General features: G+C 40.9%; 1 long non-coding RNA gene across 1 annotated transcript; it reads left to right on the forward strand.

The window, feature by feature from the left end:
* The first annotated feature begins 14,575 nt into the window (after positions 1-14,575).
* Positions 14,576-16,947, forward strand: LOC144996827 (uncharacterized). The gene is made up of 2 exons (XR_013659631.1): positions 14,576-15,084; positions 15,468-16,947. It is a non-coding gene; the product is annotated as an uncharacterized LOC144996827 (long non-coding RNA).
* Positions 16,948-22,159: the final 5,212 nt, after the last annotated feature.

A 22,159-nucleotide genomic window follows, 5' to 3' on the forward strand; every position in this document is an offset into this window, starting at 1 on the left:
TGTGAGCTAGTAGGTTGGAGTGGAGGGGCCAGAGGTATTGCCTGGTGGAGGAAACTGTCTTTTAGTCTGCTGGTTCTGGCCTGCAGACTTTTCAGCCTCCTCCCTGATGGCAACAGGTTGAAGTGTCTCTGGGATGGGTGTGACGTCTCTGAGATGGGTGTGAACCAGCTTTACATAGTTACATCTCCTGGTGGAGCGAGACCAACAGAAGCACTTTTTGACTGTATTTAAGATGTGAAATCATGGATGGCAAATAATTTTTTGCAGCTCAACCAGGAAATAACTGAAATTTTAGTAATTGGTCCTGAAGCCAAAAGAGATAAACAGCTATTGAAGCTAGCATACCTTTCATTAAGTTACTCAGAAATAGTTAGAAACCTGGGTGTTATTTTCGACTCTAAACTAACTTTGATTAAACAGGATATTAAAACTGGTTGTTATGGTCTTAGAAATTTGGCTTGGGCTGCCCACTACTCTCTCATGCTAATATGGAGATTCTAATGCATGCTTTCATCATCAGCAGAATTGATTGTTGGAACTTCCTGTTTGCTGGTCCTTCAAAAACGAACATTAAGAACCTTCAGCTTCTCCAGAACTCAGCTCCACGAGTTTTCACCAAGATCAGAAGGCGGGCTCACATCACCGTGACTGTGAAATCCCTGCAATGGCTCCCCATATACTTCAGGATTGATTTAAAGATATTTTTAAATAGTTTTTAAATGTCTAAATGGTCTTGGGCCTTCTTATGTGTAAGATCTTTTAGTCAAATATGAACCCACTTGTTGTTAAAACTACATTTTCCAGCATTACATAGCATTTTACACGTCTGATAGCAAGTTGAAAGCGCCATGTATGAACTGATGAAAACTTGACCAGCTTTATGGCAACGTAAATTCCCATCATAAATAGCTTGATGTTGAAATTCTGCCACAATTTAAATTCAAATTTCATGTTAACTATTTTTTTTTCTATTTTTTTCACCTCCAAAATATTAAAAATGTTAACATTTCATGACTTTTACAAACTTTACCAAAATGGGATTTTCAATTTCCAAAACTTTATCCCGGGGGGCGTGACCATGACCGTACAAACCCTGTTGAATGCACCAGTGGTTCATAATTCTGAAAAAAAGTCCACAGATTAAAGTTAGACTTCTGAGATTAAAGTCAGGATTTCCTTTTTCTCTTTTTCCATAGCCCTGAAAATTGTCCAGAAATTTATTTTGATTCCCATATCTGGGAAGTACATTTTAAATGCATTTTTGTTCAGACTTTACCATTCTGGACTTTGGGTCAAAAGTTCTCCACAGGATCTCCTGCATTTCTTAGTCACAAGCTATAAATACACAATAAAAATAGCAAAATTCAATGGTGCTGCTTTCGTTTGTTTTATTCATCAATTTTTACTTCAGCAACCCAAAAGCTAAAAAATTGAGATTCACACATGTATGATAACATCTAATGAATTAGTTCCATGACATGTGAGTGGAGTGAGCAGGGCCGGCCCTGGTCTTCTGGGGGCCCTAAGCGAAATTTAATTTGTGGGCCCTCCAACTGATCAGGAGCACCAAAAAAAACGCAACTGTTGTTGTAATATAAATGAGATCTCTCTATTAATACATTTGTGAATTATTGTTGCTGCCGAAGAATTGAATACAGTAAATTGCCTGCATGTTGGATGCACCTTTAGTGGTGCAGAACAAATTTTAAATGCAAAGAAATAAATATGAATGACAAATGTATATAGATATATAGATCTATATTTTTTAATGTAACATTAGCCACTCAACAAATTACATTCACAAAACTCCAACTTATTAAAAACAGCGACTTAATACCAAATTATATAACAATAAAACAATCCAACATAAAGAACACAACAGCTCAATGAGGGGGATTTTGGAAAGTCATAGGCTGCCTTTACACTGCATGGTTCAAGTGACCCAATTCCGATTTTTTCCTCTCACGTGGCACAGATCGGATATGATCGGTGAATGTGTAAGCAGGACAAAAGCGCATGGATTCCGTTTTTCTCAGATCGGATACAGGCCTCTCTCATATGTGGAAATAAATCGGAAACGAATCGGATACGTGCATTTGCGTGTGCCATGTAAGCAGACAAATCGGTTATTCCCCAGTAAATGCGAGTCGTACGTCAGTGACGTCAATTCAGGACACCACCAACTGAGATCACATGACTTATTAAGGTGCTTTTGTGCGCTGATGTTGCTGTCAGCGTGTTACCTTTCAGCCTCAGGCTTCAGACCGTAGTTGGAAACCGCTGTCATGTCCGGTCCGGACGCAAACGGTAACTAATGAAGCGGGACACCGTTGCTAGAACAGGCTAGAAGCTGTCTATTTCTTTGGGGGGCGTGTATGATGGGGACCGTGTGTGTGTGTTAGCGCGCGCGTGCTTGCGTGTGTGTGTGTGTAAGGAGAGACAGTGAGTGTGAGTGTGGAAAACATAAAAAACAAGAAAAAAATTTGAGGATGTTTTTATGATTGTCTTGATATAAACAAAAAAAGAGGCTATAAAGTTCAGACGGAGAACGATCAGTATTGGCTTTGTACTCAACCCACTGATAACTTCATCAGCGTGTCATGGGCTAAAGCTGAGTCCCTGATTGTCTAAGACAATGCAAATTCTTTACCAGCTGAGTATAGACCCAAAATGTGCTGATGCCAGACTGCCGTGCCTGACGCTCAAAACGTGTTGTAGGACCTCTGATCGTATCTGTACATTGACTTTACATTGAAACTGGACACCCCTGACTTGCAAATCGTGTTTGGTGTGAATGCAGCTTAATAGCTTCACAGCTCCAGCAAAACCAGAGTCAGCAGGGGAACCTGTCTGTTTGAGGTCCAAGAGGAAGAAGAGACCTCCAACCACAGACCTCCAGGAAAACCTCCAGAGGATAAAAGTGGAACAGACTGTAAGGTGTAAAGAGAACAGACTGAGGAGGGTAACCAAGTGCTTCTCCCTATCTTAAGAGACATCTGTGGGAAGAAAGATCCTTTAATGCTGAAATCCTTCATTTTTCCATTTGAAAGCAGACTCTTAAGTGAAGCTCTGAGTTTCTTGGCGGCCCACATGGGAGTCGTGAGAGTAGACCTGAACTGTCTCAGGGGAAACAACATCATACAAATGACTGAATAATTGAAAGGCCAAATGAGAGTCTGCGATGCCAAACAGATCAATAGACTCCACAATTCTTTATTAGGTATTCGCTGCTGCCCTCTTCCTTTCTTTCTTTGTTGGTCCATACATTAAAATTTATAGAACTGCAGGCTTTTTTTTCCAGCTATCAAAGCAACCTGAACATCTTCCCCTGCAGAATCTGCAGATTGATGGCCTCCATGCAGCGATGACACCAATGCAGTAATTCAGATGCAGTAAAAGGACACTGATTCAAGTATTTAGAGAAAGGAAATAAAATCAATTTTCAAAAGCCTTTTTTTGATTGGTTCGGATTTTCAGTTACATTGTTTTTCAGGTTTACATTATCTTTAGACCATAACCATCAAAAAAGATAATAATGTCTGTATAATGATTCTATATATTATGTGAATTTAATTAACAGAACATACTAAACTCTCCCTTGACATTAGTTTTTAAAACTATTTATAGATTATCTATAAAAAGTCTAGTTTGTTAAAAGTCTTTGCATTCCTGAAATATAAACCTAAAGCCTTAGTCTTAACTGCCGTTATAGGTGGATACAGGTGGTCAAACCTGTACAGGAAACGCAGATGGTCCACACAAAATATCAAGGTCTTAGACTGCTCAATGAACCCGTAGAAAGAAAATATTCATGCACATTTTTTCTATAGGCATGCTCCGGGCAACAGGTTGTAGTAAACACTTATGGACAGAATTCATCTTTACTTACATAAAAGTAGATAAGGAGAAAGTAGATGAGACACAACACCCCCAAATCCACTAAACTTTGCAAGGAGTGCATTCAGGATTTGGTAGTGTTGCATATATGGCGTCTTTTTCAAAAGTGGAAGTGCCAACCGTTTGTAAATTGACCATGGAGAAGAAATTAACAACTGTGGTTTGTACCCAGCTGGAATTCTATGACATTGAGTCCTTTATTATACCAGAATAGAGATGTAAGGCGAAAGGCTGAAGCAGGATTCCCCAGTTTTTCACCACTTCAACATTTTCCAGAGTGCCTCTTCTAACTGTGACTATACGCACTTGTATGGGGTAGCGACAGATCTGTGTGAACGGCGTGTGCTGAAAGCGTGTTAAAAAACCAGTGTTCAATCCAAACGAGGTGTAAAACAGCTTCAGTACATCCAGAATGCTGCTGCTCGAGTCCTGACCAGAACCAGGAAGTATGATCACATTAGTCCTGTGCTCAGGTCTTTGCACTGGCTCCCTGTACCTCAAAGAATAGACTTCAAAGCAGCTCTGCTTGTGTACAAGTCTCTCCATGGCCGAGCACCAAAGTACATCTCTGACATGTTAGTGCCATATGAACCATCTCGTACTCTGAGGACCTCAGGGGCCGGCCTCCTGTTGATTCCCAGAGTCAGAACTAAACAAGGGGAATCAGCGTTTCAATATTCTGCAGCTAAAATCTGGAACAGCCTCCCTGAAGGCGTAAGACAGGCCTCTTCTGTGTTCATGTTCAAATCTAGACTTAAAACATTTCTGTTTAGCCGTGTATATGACTGAAAGGTCCTATCTGCACTTTTCTTTCCTTTCCTTCCTTTATTTTTAAATCATTTTTCAAATTTTTTCTTTTCTTTTAAAGTAAATTTTACGTTGATTATTTCAATGATGTATTGTGATTTTAATGCATTTTTCTGTTTTGTGAAGCACCTTGAATTACTTTGTGTACGAATTGTGCTATACAAATAAACTTGCCTTGCCTTGCCTTGCCTTGCCTTCAATGCGTTCCTGAAAAACCACCACTGCACGTGGACAGGTCAAACACCCCCCCCCCCCCCCCCCCCCCCAATGTACTGGTGCATCGGACTTAGGCTTCACCTCACTCAGACAGACTGTGACGCATGAATCACAAACACCAGATATATCCAATAAAAATCAATTCATCAAGTTAAATGTTTTTTTGCTTAACCAGTTCTTAATCAGAGGACAGTTTTCCTCCATGAAAAGCTTAGCCAAGATATTAGGATTCTAATACTGTGACTTTTCTTTTTTCTTTTCTTTTTTCTTGCTTTTAGCATTTATTAACTGTATCTTTGCCTTTTTTTAGCAAGATTTTCTCATTTTTGTTTGTATTTATAAATGAATTCTATCTATTCTTTTCTCAAAACTGCAGAATTCTCAGTAACCTTTTAAAAATTTGTCATTTTCAATTTAAAAAGTTCCTTACCTTTTTTTTTTTTTTGTTGTTTTTTTTTTTTTTTTTACTTGTCCTGTCCAACAGCTGGGCACACAGATGAGAGCTGAGGGCCTCTTGTGTTGGACATATTTTACTTTAACAAGAGGGGTTATTAATCTTCAGACAAACCAAAGGTATGTCTGAATAAACCCCTTTTGTAATTGAGGCCAAACTTTATTAATTTCAATCATGTTTGAAAATCTTTGGTGTTGGACCGGACGGAAAAGGAAAGAGGGGAAGAAGAGAGAGGGACGTGGAAAAACAGATCCACATGTGAAATCATGGATGGCAAATAATTTTTTGCAGCTCAACCAGGAAATAACTGAAATTTTAGTAATTGGTCCTGAAGCCAAAAGAGATAAACAGCTATTGAAGCTAGCATACCTTTCATTAAGTTACTCAGAAATAGTTAGAAACCTGGGTGTTATTTTCGACTCTAAACTAACTTTGATTAAACAGGATATTAAAACTGGTTGTTATGGTCTTAGAAATTTGGCTTGGGCTGCCCACTACTCTCTCATGCTAATATGGAGATTCTAATGCATGCTTTCATCATCAGCAGAATTGATTGTTGGAACTTCCTGTTTGCTGGTCCTTCAAAAACGAACATTAAGAACCTTCAGCTTCTCCAGAACTCAGCTCCACGAGTTTTCACCAAGATCAGAAGGCGGGCTCACATCACCGTGACTGTGAAATCCCTGCAATGGCTCCCCATATACTTCAGGATTGATTTAAAGATATTTTTAAATAGTTTTTAAATGTCTAAATGGTCTTGGGCCTTCTTATGTGTAAGATCTTTTAGTCAAATATGAACCCACTTGTTGTTAAAACTACATTTTCCAGCATTACATAGCATTTTACACGTCTGATAGCAAGTTGAAAGCGCCATGCATGAACTGATGAAAACTTGACCTGCTTTATGGCAACGTAAATTCCCATCATAAATAGCTTGATGTTGAAATTCTGCCACAATTTAAATTCAAATTTCATGTTAACTATTTTTTTTTCTATTTTTTTCACCTCCAAAATATTAAAAATGTTAACATTTCATGACTTTTACAAACTTTACCAAAATGGGATTTTCAATTTCCAAAACTTTATCCCGGGGGGCGTGACCATGACCGTACAAACCCTGTTGAATGCACCAGTGGTTCATAATTCTGAAAAAAAGTCCACAGATTAAAGTTAGACTTCTGAGATTAAAGTCAGGATTTCCTTTTTCTCTTTTTCCATAGCCCTGAAAATTGTCCAGAAATTTATTTTGATTCCCATATCTGGGAAGTACATTTTAAATGCATTTTTGTTCAGACTTTACCATTCTGGACTTTGGGTCAAAAGTTCTCCACAGGATCTCCTGCATTTCTTAGTCACAAGCTATAAATACACAATAAAAATAGCAAAATTCAATGGTGCTGCTTTCGTTTGTTTTATTCATCAATTTTTACTTCAGCAACCCAAAAGCTAACAAATTGAGATTCACACATGTATGATAACATCTAATGAATTAGTTCCATGACATGTGAGTGGAGTGAGCAGGGCCGGCCCTGGTCTTCTGGGGGCCCTAAGCGAAATTTAATTTGTGGGCCCTCCAACTGATCAGGAGCACCAAAAAAAACGCAACTGTTGTTGTAATATAAATGAGATCTCTCTATTAATACATTTGTGAATTATTGTTGCTGCCGAAGAATTGAATACAGTAAATTGCCTGCATGTTGGATGCACATTTAGTGGTGCAGAACAAATTTTAAATGCAAAGAAATAAATATGAATGACAAATGTATATAGATATATAGATCTATATTTTTTAATGTAACATTAGCCACTCAACAAATTACATTCACAAAACTCCAACTTATTAAAAACAGCGACTTAATACCAAATTATATAACAATAAAACAATCCAACATAAAGAACACAACAGCTCAATGAGGGGGATTTTGGAAAGTCATAGGCTGCCTTTACACTGCATGGTTCAAGTGACCCAATTCCGATTTTTTCCTCTCACGTGGCACAGATCGGATATGATCGGTGAATGTGTAAGCAGGACAAAAGCGCATGGATTCCGTTTTTCTCAGATCGGATACAGGCCTCTCTCATATGTGGAAATAAATCGGAAACGAATCGGATACGTGCATTTGCGTGTGCCATGTAAGCAGACAAATCGGTTATTCCCCAGTAAATGCGAGTCGTACGTCAGTGACGTCAATTCAGGACACCACCAACTGAGATCACATGACTTATTAAGGTGCTTTTGTGCGCTGATGTTGCTGTCAGCGTGTTACCTTTCAGCCTCAGGCTTCAGACCGTAGTTGGAAACCGCTGTCATGTCCGGTCCGGACGCAAACGGTAACTAATGAAGCGGGACACCGTTGCTAGAACAGGCTAGAAGCTGTCTATTTCTTTGGGGGGCGTGTATGATGGGGACCGTGTGTGTGTGTTAGCGCGCGCGTGCTTGCGTGTGTGTGTGTGTAAGGAGAGACAGTGAGTGTGAGTGTGGAAAACATAAAAAACAAGAAAAAAATTTGAGGATGTTTTTATGATTGTCTTGATATAAACAAAAAAAGAGGCTATAAAGTTCAGACGGAGAACGATCAGTATTGGCTTTGTACTCAACCCACTGATAACTTCATCAGCGTGTCATGGGCTAAAGCTGAGTCCCTGATTGTCTAAGACAATGCAAATTCTTTACCAGCTGAGTATAGACCCAAAATGTGCTGATGCCAGACTGCCGTGCCTGATGCTCAAAACGTGTTGTAGGACCTCTGATCGTATCTGTACATTGACTTTACATTGAAACTGGACACCCCTGACTTGCAAATCGTGTTTGGTGTGAATGCAGCTTAATAGCTTCACAGCTCCAGCAAAACCAGAGTCAGCAGGGGAACCTGTCTGTTTGAGGTCCAAGAGGAAGAAGAGACCTCCAACCACAGACCTCCAGGAAAACCTCCAGAGGATAAAAGTGGAACAGACTGTAAGGTGTAAAGAGAACAGACTGAGGAGGGTAACCAAGTGCTTCTCCCTATCTTAAGAGACATCTGTGGGAAGAAAGATCCTTTAATGCTGAAATCCTTCATTTTTCCATTTGAAAGCAGACTCTTAAGTGAAGCTCTGAGTTTCTTGGCAGCCCACATGGGAGTCGTGAGAGTAGACCTGAACTGTCTCAGGGGAAACAACATCATACAAATGACTGAATAATTGAAAGGCCAAATGAGAGTCTGCGATGCCAAACAGATCAATAGACTCCACAATTCTTTATTAGGTATTCGCTGCTGCCCTCTTCCTTTCTTTCTTTGTTGGTCCATACATTAAAATTTATAGAACTGCAGGCTTTTTTTTCCAGCTATCAAAGCAACCTGAACATCTTCCCCTGCAGAATCTGCAGATTGATGGCCTCCATGCAGCGATGACACCAATGCAGTAATTCAGATGCAGTAAAAGGACACTGATTCAAGTATTTAGAGAAAGGAAATAAAATCAATTTTCAAAAGCCTTTTTTTGATTGGTTCGGATTTTCAGTTACATTGTTTTTCAGGTTTACATTATCTTTAGACCATAACCATCAAAAAAGATAATAATGTCTGTATAATGATTCTATATATTATGTGAATTTAATTAACAGAACATACTAAACTCTCCCTTGACATTAGTTTTTAAAACTATTTATAGATTATCTATAAAAAGTCTAGTTTGTTAAAAGTCTTTGCATTCCTGAAATATAAACCTAAAGCCTTAGTCTTAACTGCCCTTATAGGTGGATACAGGTGGTCAAACCTGTACAGGAAACGCAGATGGCCCACACAAAATATCAAGGTCTTAGACTGCTCGATGAACCCGTAGAAAGAAAATATTCATGCACATTTTTTCTATAGGCATGCTCCGGGCAACAGGTTGTAGTAAACACTTATGGACAGAATTCATCTTTACTTACATAAAAGTAGATAAGGAGAAAGTAGATGAGACACAACACCCCCAAATCCACTAAACTTTGCAAGGAGTGCATTCAGGATTTGGTAGTGTTGCATATATGGCGTCTTTTTCAAAAGTGGAAGTGCCAACCGTTTGTAAATTGACCATGGAGAAGAAATTAACAACTGTGGTTTGTACCCAGCTGGAATTCTATGACATTGAGTCCTTTATTATACCAGAATAGAGATGTAAGGCGAAAGGCTGAAGCAGGATTCCCCAGTTTTTCACCACTTCAACATTTTCCAGAGTGCCTCTTCTAACTGTGACTATACGCACTTGTATGGGGTAGCGACAGATCTGTGTGAACGGCGTGTGCTGAAAGCGTGTTAAAAAACCAGTGTTCAATCCAAACGAGGTGTAAAACAGCTTCAGTACATCCAGAATGCTGCTGCTCGAGTCCTGACCAGAACCAGGAAGTATGATCACATTAGTCCTGTGCTCAGGTCTTTGCACTGGCTCCCTGTACCTCAAAGAATAGACTTCAAAGCAGCTCTGCTTGTGTACAAGTCTCTCCATGGCCGAGCACCAAAGTACATCTCTGACATGTTAGTGCCATATGAACCATCTCGTACTCTGAGGACCTCAGGGGCCGGCCTCCTGTTGATTCCCAGAGTCAGAACTAAACAAGGGGAATCAGCGTTTCAATATTCTGCAGCTAAAATCTGGAACAGCCTCCCTGAAGGCGTAAGACAGGCCTCTTCTGTGTTCATGTTCAAATCTAGACTTAAAACATTTCTGTTTAGCCGTGTATATGACTGAAAGGTCCTATCTGCACTTTTCTTTCCTTTCCTTCCTTTATTTTTAAATCATTTTTCAAATTTTTTCTTTTCTTTTAAAGTAAATTTTACGTTGATTATTTCAATGATGTATTGTGATTTTAATGCATTTTTCTGTTTTGTGAAGCACCTTGAATTACTTTGTGTACGAATTGTGCTATACAAATAAACTTGCCTTGCCTTGCCTTGCCTTGCCTTCAATGCGTTCCTGAAAAACCACCACTGCATGTGGACAGGTCAAACACCCCCCCCCCCCCCCAATGTACTGGTGCATCGGACTTAGGCTTCACCTCACTCAGACAGACTGTGACGCATGAATCACAAACACCAGATATATCCAATAAAAATCAATTCATCAAGTTAAATGTTTTTTTGCTTAACCAGTTCTTAATCAGAGGACAGTTTTCCTCCATGAAAAGCTTAGCCAAGATATTAGGATTCTAATACTGTGACTTTTCTTTTTTCTTTTCTTTTTTCTTGCTTTTAGCATTTATTAACTGTATCTTTGCCTTTTTTTAGCAAGATTTTCTCATTTTTGTTTGTATTTATAAATGAATTCTATCTATTCTTTTCTCAAAACTGCATAATTCTCAGTAACCTTTTAAAAATTTGTCATTTTCAATTTAAAAAGTTCCTTACCTTTTTTTTTTTTTGTTGTTTTTTTTTTTTTTTTAACTTGTCCTGTCCAACAGCTGGGCACACAGATGAGAGCTGAGGGCCTCTTGTGTTGGACATATTTTACTTTAACAAGAGGGGTTATTAATCTTCAGACAAACCAAAGGTATGTCTGAATAAACCCCTTTTGTAATTGAGGCCAAACTTTATTAATTTCAATCATGTTTGAAAATCTTTGGTGTTGGACCGGACGGAAAAGGAAAGAGGGGAAGAAGAGAGAGGGACGTTAGAGGGGGGGGGGGGGGGTAGGAGGGTGATAATAGGAGGGGAAAGGGGATAAGACCATGAAGCAGCATAAAGCAACAAGTTTACTGGTTGTTAATCATTATGGTAAGGTTCAAATGTAGTACAAAAAGGGCGGAGCCTGTCCACACACACACTCAAGTGTTATAAACACACCTGCTAGCTGCAAAAATGTCCACCTGTCGACATGTACACAAAACAGATAGTGTTCACACGCATGCCTTAAAACCAACTAGCGTGAAATATTTCAGTCATTCAGTCATGCAAACTGTTAGTGCAAAGGTGAGCTAACACCTGTGCTCAGGTGAGTGTTTATGTTCTTCTAAAATGGATGGTGGAACGTGAAAAGAAGGAGGGAGAGTGCCCAGCCATCCCCACCCCAAGACCCCCACCACAGCAGCAGCGGCAGCCGGAATCCCCCCAACGCTACACGGGAACCGGCAGGGAACAACCGCCGCCCGGGCGACCAGGCCCGCCACCCAGGCCAGGGCCAGCAGGACCGCCGCAAGGCTCCCAGAGCCAGAGAGCAGGGAGGCACGGAGGGAAAGAGAGCGCCGCCCCAGCCCAACCAGGAGAGCAGCCCACCCGCCGCGCCGGGAGAACCCAACGCAGGGCCCCACCGGAGAAGGACGCCCACAGCCCCAGACGAGCACCCCACCACCACCCAGGAGTTCCGGGCATCCCCCCGCCCCAACCCCAGGTACGAGCCAGGACCCCCCAAGGGAGACCCGCTCCTTACCTTCTAACTGCCTTCTTTCGGTAAAGGTTTGTGGTTTTCAGTGTTTCTTCAGCTTCCGACAAATCTGACAAACTAACCTAAACCCAGCGATACTTTATGTACTTTAATCCCAGTGAGGCAGATTTCAGTTTTTCTTTGGCTGTCATTACCTCCGGCTGAGATAACTGTATTTTGTCCCGTCTGCATCCCCCCTCACCCCCCACCCCCGACTCTTTTCTTCTCTCCTGTAAAGAACAGCTAATCCAGGCATCAGTAATTTCATCTCTGGAAGCAGCAGCAAACTCACTGAGGTGGAGAAAAGCCCACAAAGGGGTTAACAGGTGGAAACCCTCAAAAGAAAATATGGAAAATGGAGTAACATGCTGTATGTGTTATGTGTCCTCGTCCTTGTGATGTGCTGAAGAGCATCCACTGAAGCAGAAGAGGTCTCTGATTCCTCCAGTGGGTTTGAAAACAAAAACTACTCTGAGCCAAAGCTTCACCATTTGTGGTTTCAAACGTGTCAAAATGACGCTGATCTGTTTCATGGTCTGTAGTCTTCATATCGATGAGGTTTTTCTCATGCAAAACCTACACATGATATAATGAAGCAAAAACATTAATATTTTGGCTGAAAACTTTCGATTTTTGAAATACTAACAAGAAATAGCGACTCGTCGCATTTCGGGCAGACACTCGGCAGAATTGCAGGTTACTCCCCTAGGGCGGGTCAGTTAATTAACCCACCTGCTTGGCGTCCTATTTAAGTCAGGTGTACAATTGTTCATTCTCTCTTACCTTCAGCGCTCATTCTTCGCCGGTCTCCGAGCCCGCGGGTCTCCTTCTCTTTCGGCGTCTTGCTGTGTTCCCCCCGTCCTTCGGATGGATGATCCCCATTTTTCTGATGTGGGTTTTCGTTTCGCCGCGTCTGCTCTCCTTTTGCGGCGATCAGCAGGCGGCTGACGGCGCACAGCGTGTTCGTTTCGCAACGGTCGCGTGCATCTGCAGGGGGTGTGCATCCGCGGTGTCCGCGGCCCCCGATCGGGAACAGTCCGGGTCTTCTCGTCTGCCGTGGTCAGCCGAATTTCTACGGTGAGCGGCAAGCGGTTCTTTTCCCTTGTTGCTTTTTCTAAAGCTTCGCCCTTGCTTCCTGTTTACTTCGGTGACGTCACGCCCCTAAGGACCCTGGGAATTGTATGGGAATTTGTTTCATGGTCCTTTATGATGCACTTCTGATTCCTATTCTGCTGCAGTTCTGCCTCGTCCGGTTGTTGTTTCAGGGGTTGTGGGGTCTTTTTTGTGGTTGTGAAGCCTGGCGGTCCTCGTTTAAACAGGTTTCTCATGCTGGCTGAATTTTTTTTGTGGCTTTTAGCATTTTTTTCTGTTGCTGTTTTGTTCTTTGGGAGCTGAGTGTAAATCTTGATTATCTTCAATTCGATGCTGGCTTATTATTATGGCGGTTCTTCTGTTCATTTTCTTCGTTGTTGTAGCTGCTGGTTAGTCAGAATGTGAATTCATCTCTCTTGGACCCGTCTCTGCTCCGTTGACATTTTCCCTATGGTTGGTCTCTCTTATGCAGCGTCTATGGCTCATTTTATTCACTCGGCGATCCTCGTTCGTTGCCCCCGCACGTTCTGCATCTGGTTCTGCTCCGCCTGTTTTTCCCTGCTGTGTACCCCATTGGGTCCTGCCCTGTCCTCAGGGACTTGCGTCGGCTGCATTGGTGAGTGTGTCAGTCTCGTCGCGGCCTTGTTTTCTCGGCTGGGCAGTTAATTTGTTGTTCTCTCTCTGGTTTGGCTTGGAGCTTTGTGGGGGCTATGTGAGGGATTCGTCCAGGGCATCGTTTTCAAAGCCGCCACTGAGGGTGGCCCCTAGGAAGTGTTCAGGTTGACGTTCTTGATCTGGACCTGTTTGCGCCTCGCAGTTCATTTTCTGGGCATCGGTGGCCTGGTTCCCCATGCGCCTTCAGGATTAGTATATATTTTCTTCATCTGCCTATGCTGTCTCCACGATTTTCCTCCGAACGGGATATAAGGCTGAGGATGACTGTTATCGCCGATGTTCTCACTGTTCTGTCTCTATGCCTCTCAGTGGCGTCTTTGGCATTCAGTTGGCGCTCGAAGTGTTTGTCAGTTTACCTTTCAGCTGTCGTGGCAGTCTTAATAATATCAACTTTATTATCAGAAGCCCTGCAATGGATATTTATAGGCGATGGGTCCCTTTCATTTTGCGAGTTATTGATGATTTCTCGGTGGCCAAATTTCCTCTGTATCCCTGGTCTTTTGAATCTGTGGAAAAATTTGTTTTGGGTTTCCACGTTGTCTATACTGTATGGTCATCCACCCATCCGGATTTATTTTTCTTCTATGGATCTGGATGGTTCATTGATGCTTGCCGCTCCCCATTATGTCATCTCTAGCTTTGTGCAGTGTATTGTTTATTCATTCTTTGGTTGAATATGATTTGTCAATGATTGGGCCACCTGAAATTTGTTGTGGCTTTGGTCCCACGGTAATCTGTTCATCTTGTGTTCTTGTTCTGGGTAGCTCGATCCTGGGCCACATGTTCCAGTTCTGGATTTTCGTGTTTTGCGTTTGATCTTTCCCTCTCTATGCTTGGAGTGGTTTTGTTATGGTAATGACTGTTGTATCTCCAGGCTCCCCCCACTTGTTCTTCTGAGGCTGCGCCTTCTGGTTTTGGGGGGAAAGATTTATGAAGAGTGGTTTGTGTTTGTCCGGCTGCCTGAATTCACAGCTCTAATGGTTTGTAAGGGATCGTGTGGTTAGATGAGATTTTATTTATTTTTGCATAGTACAATTTATGAGAGAATTCAGCCATGGAGATTATATTGAGGCCGTTTCTATGTGAAATGATAATCTTATGTGTCATCGGTTGACTGGGTAGTGTTTAATAACACCATGAGCAATTTTAACCCTGACCGGAGAAATTATCACTTACACTCTCTCAAGCTTAGTTCAAGAGTTAAATCTTGTGTCCATTAGTCTTCTATCTGCCCTGTTTAAGCAGATGACACTCGGCTAGAGGCATCTCCTTTAGAGGCTTGTTATTCTCTGCCTCTAAATGCTAAGGTTCAGTCTAGCTAAAATACTTAAACCTACGATCCCTCGTGGATCGGAAGTTCTTCTTTTTTCGCAGTATCCAGACGCCCTTGGCTAATTAAAACTTCAATAGTCTGTGCTTCGTTGTCCACCTATTTCAGGACCAGTGATGTCATAACCGGCCGAGCTGCGATCCATTGCTACGTGGGATGATGACCTTCCTCATCTACAAATATTCTTGGTCTTTGGTTACCCTTCCATCGCCTGCTCCTCGATGACCTTCTGAAGGTGCGTCCCTCTGGAATTGTCAAAGGTTACTTCTCTTACATTAGTGTACATTAAATTGGTGTTAAGATTTCTTGCAGGTTCTATATTTCTCTATCAATTCTTTGCTGGAATTTGTGATTCTGGCGGCTTTTATGGTGCAATGAATCCATGAAGGGACATTTACTTAATTACCAACTAAATTTCACTTCTCAGAACTGTTCTTTAAAAGCACTGTTATTCCATTTATATCAAGAATTTAAAACTAAGCGGTTTCTGGGTTATTTCTATATTCTTTTGCCGAGACTAATTATGCTTTGTCTTTATCTATGCATTGCATCCTGAGCCTACGAACCCCTACTTCCCTGTCTGCTCTCCGTTTCCGGCGAATGATGTCACCCCTGCAGTCCTTGATCTGGTGCTGCAAAGACGTCTGCTTGTCCTGCGGTCTTCCGTCAGACCTTTACACCCTGCACTCCCTGAGAATAGGCGCCGCTACAACTGCTGCTCTTCATGTGCCATCATCTCCGCTAAAAGCAATGGGAAGGGGGTCCTCTTCCGCCTTTCAGAGATATGTTAGATTAAATTCTGATGAAATATTAGCGGTTTAAAGAAAAAACAAGTCTGGTTTGAATGATGAATATGTTAAGTCAGGTGGAAGCCGCGAATGAGAAGGATTAACTGCATTGGTGTTAAAATGGAATCAGGTTGTGTAATCTTGTTGGCTCCCCTTCATTCTTCCCTCTCTCTTCAGGTAGTATGTTCCCCTGGTGAAGGGGAGCGGCCCAACGGTCAATGGTGCCGGGTAAACACATAGCAGATCCACTAGATAGAATGTTCCCTTCGTAGAGTGGTTCTCGAAGGGAGCGGCCAAACGGTCAATGGTGCCGGGTAAACACATAGCAGATACACTAGATAGAATGTTCCCTTCGTAGAGTGGTTCTCGAAGGGAGCGGCCAAACGGTCAATGGTGCCGGGTAAACACATAGCAGATACACTAGATAGCATGTTCCCTTCGTAGAGTGGTTCTCGAAGGGAGCGGCCAAACGGTCAATGGTGCCGGGTAAACACATAGCAGATACACTAGATAGCATTTTCCCTTCGTAGAGTGGTTCTCGAAGGGAGAGGCCAAACGGTCAATGGTGCCGGGTAAACACATAGCAGATACACTAGATAGCATGTTCCCTTCGTAGAGTGGTTCTCGAAGGGAGCGGCCCAACGGTCAATGGTACCGGGTAAACACATAGCAGTCATACTGGAAAATGAAATGAAGTGAAAATGGAATGCCATTTGCGTCGGCTGCATTGGTGAGTGTGTCACCTCACACCTCATCTTATTTACACACTGATTATACATTCACATTTTCTTCTTCTGGATGATCTTGGTGTTGGGGCTTGTTACCCGAAAGTGTATGGAAAAAATAATTGTCTCAAGGAATTGAACGGAGCCTTATGCCAAAACGAAGTTGTGAATCAAATTGTGAATGTCAACCTAAAGATGTTGTGAAAACCTAAAGATGTTGTGAAAGTAATATTCTTCTGCAAGAGTTGTCTGACTGAAATAGCGACTCGTCGCATTTCAGGCAGACACTCGGCAGAATTGCAGGTTACTCCCCTAGGGCGGGTCAGTTAATTAACCCACCTGCTTAGCGTCCTATTTAAGTCAGGTGTACAATTGTTCATTCTCTCTTACCTTCAGCGCTCATTCTTTGCCCCTCCCTCCTCCCCGGCTTCCACCTGTGGGCTCCGTTACGGGGTTGTTACCCGAAAGTGTATGGAAAAAATAATTGTCTCAAGGAATTGAACGGAGCCTTATGCCCAAACGAAGTTGTGAATCAAATTGTGAATGTCAACCTAAAGATGTTGTGAAATAAATATTCTTCTGCAAGAGTTGTCTGACTGAAATCCGGTTTAAAATATTGTGGCTTACGAGTAAATGTTTTTTTGTTTTGACAGAATTTGCTGTTGTTTCATAAAATGCAGTTAAACTGAATCACAGCATGTCTATGAAGACTCTCATTCATCCAGGTTGATTGCATCATAGTAGTAGGTTTAGGGGCTGTCAACAGGACTTGGTTTTCAAAGTTAGAAGACGTTTCACCTCTTATCATTTGTCCGAATTGACAAAGCCTTTTGGATAAGACAGCAGAAAACCAAGACCAAACTGAAATAGTTTGAATTCTCTTTGTGGTTTTCAATAACATCTCAGTCATTCACAGGTGTAACCCTTGTGCTATCCTAGGTACTTTAACATTGGGAGTTGGATCATCTAGACCCACTAGACAGTGCTCTGAACCTTTTTTCTTCAATGATTTGTGATCTTCACTGGTGTCCATGGATTACATGAAATCTTTCCGCCTTTATCCACCTTTGTCATGGTAGGGAGAACACGTCAATGTATGGGTGGGGTCATCTAAGATAGCACAAGGGTTAAAAAGGCTGAAATAAAAAATATAAATGAACAGAACACCGTCAAACCAAATGAAAGACTTTTTGAAGCAAAGAGGTTTTTCAAAACACAATTTAGCCTATATTATCCTATTGAATTCTATGCATTTATGATCCTTTTTGATTGTATATTTACCCATCAAGACTTACGAAGCCCACAGAGACAACTTTAGTTGTGAATTTGGGCTATATAAATTGAAATCTGCCCTTTAACGGGCCATGCAATTCTTAAGCCTTTTATAGTGAACAATATCCATGTATGTGATAATATTTTACCTGGCTCACAGAAGAAAACATTTTTTTATTAAATTATTTTTTTTCTGAGTGTTTTCTCTGAGGCACCTGCTTTCGCTCTGTGTGGGTGCCGTCTTTCATAACGTCAACCTAGAGTCGGCCTCGGCAGCGTGTCACCCACAAAAACAAACATCATCCAAACTTTTGCAAAGATAGATGTGCATATTGTGAATATACAAAGAAAGTGTTTTGCCAATCACCTCTTGCTCTGCTGAGAATGTGTGTTTGTTAGCCTTTCTGGACAGGGCTGTTTTGACTTGTCTACGTCACAATGTGAGAATCGACTCGTTTTCATGGATAGAGAGGGCTGGTGCTCAGAGCGTAGGTTTTTAGAGGAAAACTCAGAAATGCGTGAACGCATCAAAATACCACTTTGGGGATTTTTTTTCGTGGGGAATGAATTATAAACTTAAAAGCTCAAACATTTATTTTCCATGGTACAGACCTTTTAAATCATGTAACGTCCATTTTGGGGAAAATTTGACCTGAAATTGCTACTTCAACTAAGCACTTCATGTCTTTATTACAGGAGAACAAAAAAGAAAACCGTCAATTATATCTGTGCCTTTCAGTGAATTGATATTTTGGAATGAAAATGTTCTCTTTTTGGGTGTAATAAAGTTCAGAGTTGCTTACATTTATGCACTCGAGCTTTGCAGAAGGCAGGAACAGTTCTTTATTCCCTTTCAGGGCAGACTTTGACCCTCTGCTAAAGATATGCACGAGTAGAGATATGTATGAACTTGATAGTGTGCCTTAAAACATATTGCACTTGATTTACCAAATAGTGAGCCCGATTTATTTGATGAAGGTTCAATGAGGGCATTCAAGGAAAACCGGTAAAAAACAACAACAACAAGGTAAACAGTTGATACAAATAGTTCAGACCCAAACAATGAGATTCATGAAACATGCAACAGGATTCTTACGTTGTGCATCATGTCAAAGCAGCGTCACAGGTTGCAGCTCAGCACCTGAGCTTCCGCCTGGATTTGTCTTTTTTTCTCTCACCTCTTTATTTTGGGAACTTTTGATGGTGGTGGACCCAAAATGCAGGAGACCAGGCATCGTGACAGAAAATAAAAACATTTAATAGATAAACAAACTGAAACATGACAAAAATAAATAAATAAGCCCATGGAAGCAACAAAAGGTGGCAAAGCAGTAAAGAACAGCTGACCGAAAAACCAGACCCTTATGTACACTGTGGGTAATCAACTAAATGAAGACCAGCTGTGGATGAACAACCTGAATCTGGTGAGACAGACAGACAGGGCAACTCAGATCATGACCAAAACAACATAAAAACCAAACTAAGCAACAGAACCCTCACACTTTGTCCGCATGCTCTACTTACACATATGCACACAATTCTGTTGACATCTTTTGTTTGAATTAAAGTTTTTTTTTAAGTCTGGAAGCAGCATAACTATCATAAACACAATAAAAGAGAATGGACGGACCATTTGCAATGATTTAATGAGCATGCATGGTCAAAATATAATTAACATATTCAAATATTTTTAAGGCTTTCAGAGAAGCCTGATGGCCCACCACGGGTCAAAATAGACCTGAAAGCAGGATAGTCACAACTCAGGTCAACTAAGCTATATATCACTGGAAAATGTGGATTTTGCAGCAAATGTAAGACTATAGAACATGTCTTATTAAATTGAAGGAAGGACACTAAACAAAGACAAATACTGATGAAAGAACTTTTAGGGATGAAAATAAAATGGAAGACTAATGAAATTTTTGAGATAGAAGTGATGACGAGAAATAACTACAACAAATACTAACCACTGCAAATACTACATAAGAATTAGACTTTACATGAGAATCCACGCTCCATAGGTGGTGGACATGCACTTGTGTGCCCACCGCCATTAAAACAAAAGAAGTCCCAGAGAGGGCCAGAGTTGTTTGGGTTAAGCAGAAATGATTGTTGAATCTCTTTTTTTCTGGCAGTGCCATCATACTTGTGTGTTTGTTTATTTTTTTATCTAAATTTTGCACTCACAAATGAAAGCTACAAACTTGCTGTTCATGCACAAAAGTCTACAGTCATTGTTGGAGGAGGAGACGATAAAACAACAAAAAACGACAAAGAGAGCACATGTCTTCTGCTCATGGAAATACGGTAGAATGACAGCGATTAAGATGATCAAGACCGAAGCTTTTGCATATTCAGAGTTTCAATGTTTGCACAAATTGACGATTTAGGGGGTTATAGGGAAAGAGATGGTAATTGAACCTGAAAAGCCTCTTTTCCCAATGCTGCATTCTTACATAGAACGTTCCTTCGGAGCAGTCTGCTCATCTCTTCCATAATGCCTTCAACCCCACGTCCCCCCGGGCCTGTACTCCATCTTTGTTGACCATCTTTAGGGCATATACAGGCTGATCAGCTTCAAGCACCTGAGACAGATGTGTTTGGCCTTAGAGCGCGTGTCACTGCAGACAGTGCAACCTTGTGGATGATAGATGACCGACAAACTGCACGGCTTCAAACCAGTCATTGTGTTCATTCACAACTCTACATTGCACCAATTCAGGTCTGTAGAATGGCACACCGGGCAAACAGCCCACATGCCCTCTACCTTCTAGTCTCATCATTTTTGGCACATCAGTTCTTTTTTTTAAATTATTATTTCAATCAAACAGCATGTAAAGATCACCATTTCTTATAAAACAGCAGATAAAATGAAATGCTTCACTTACAGGTATGAGAATAATTAAACACACATAAGCAGCTTTCCCTTATGTCAAATATGGTTTCTTCCAACTCACTGGTGTCAAGTCATCCTTGACCTCCTGAGAAAAAACTCCTCTGGATGCTGGCAATAGATCAGGTAAATATTTGTTTTTTTAAATAATGATGAGTTTGTGCATTTGATCTTTTATTTGTGTGACTCCCAACAGTATAGACTCACTTTGGACCTGATCAGAATTTATTCGTGATTTGAAAAAAAAATTGTTTAATTTCACCACTGCAAATTAAAGAAAGAGCATATAAATAAAAAAATGAAATCCTCATAAATAAAACCTTTGCAACAATGAATCCTTACTAAAACTCCACCATGACTTATGACTTTTCACATTTATTGAACATGCTGAACAGACAGCACTCCAGTTATTTTTTAAAGTTCCTGCAGTAACATAAAGGCAGCACTTTTACCCATTAGACTCTTTTCATCATAACTCAGTTGGAACTGGAAATCTGTTGCCTTGTCCAGCAATTAGTCAACCCTCATGAGTTCATCAAGTTTGAAAACACAGAGAGGCTTCAATCTTAGCTAATCTATTAAACTTGAAATCAGAAAGTTTCCTGTTGGAGACCACCGTCGAATTGTCTCTGGAGGGAGTCAGGAGTGGACTTCTGCTAAATCCTTTGTGAATTCCTCTGCATAAGGTGACAGTGTGCAGTGGAGATCAGCTCAATTCCAAACAACAAACACGATAATTAATGATTAAAGACTGCGGAGGGTTCAAAACACCCAAATTCTTCTAACTCCACAGATTTAATCTGTCAAAGTATAGACTACCTTTTTAAATGAAAGTGTCTAGAAGTTTGGGGTTTTAATTAAACTTTTTAATTAACGGTGGTGAGTTCCACTACACAACTAACCACCAAGATTTCATCAGAAATGTTCTTCAACACCAGAGCTTTAGCTCTAGTATTCACATTCTTTTGACTCCCGTAACTCTTCAACTGTTTAAACAATTAAAGTAATTCCAGCAGATTCTGAAGCAGAAAAAAGCAAAGCTGTCATGGTTTGGGTTTCTTTGTATTAGTTTTATCTTCCATTGTGTCACTGTCATAATTTGAGTTCTGTTTCGTGCTTTATTTTGAAGGTTTCCTGCATGTTGTGTTTTTTAATTTTACTTCCCTGATTCCAATCTCTCCTGGTCGTTGTCACCTGTGTCTTATCAGTCCTGTCTGTATATAAGTCTTGTCTCTGCCTTCCTCTTGTGCTGGTCTATACTGTCTCTTTTCTGATCATCATTTCCATGCCTGTCTTCTGCCCTGTGTTCATGTTTAGCCCACAGTAGGTTTAGTTTTGTTTCCCTGCTCTGCAGTGCTTTCTTTTTTTTTTCTCTTTCTTTCCTTTTAACTTGTTCTGTCCAACGGCTTAGCAAACAGATTAGAGCTGAAGGCTTTTTGTGTTGGACAGGTTTTACTATCACAAAAAGAGGTTATATAGCTTCGAGAAACTAGAGTGTAGCTTTGTATAAACCCCTTTTTGTTGTATTAGTTTTTATTTATTTGTTACATTTAGTGTGTGTGGGGAGGGAGAGGGGAGAATGTGAGGGGAGGGTGGAAGAGAGTAAAAGGAAGAGGTGAAAAGGTGGGGGAT

The sequence above is a fragment of the Oryzias latipes genome, chromosome 13, assembly GCF_053564925.1.
Source record: "Oryzias latipes strain Hd-rR chromosome 13, Olatipes_Hd-rR_3.1".
In the NCBI taxonomy this organism is placed as follows: Eukaryota; Metazoa; Chordata; class Actinopteri; order Beloniformes; family Adrianichthyidae; genus Oryzias; species Oryzias latipes.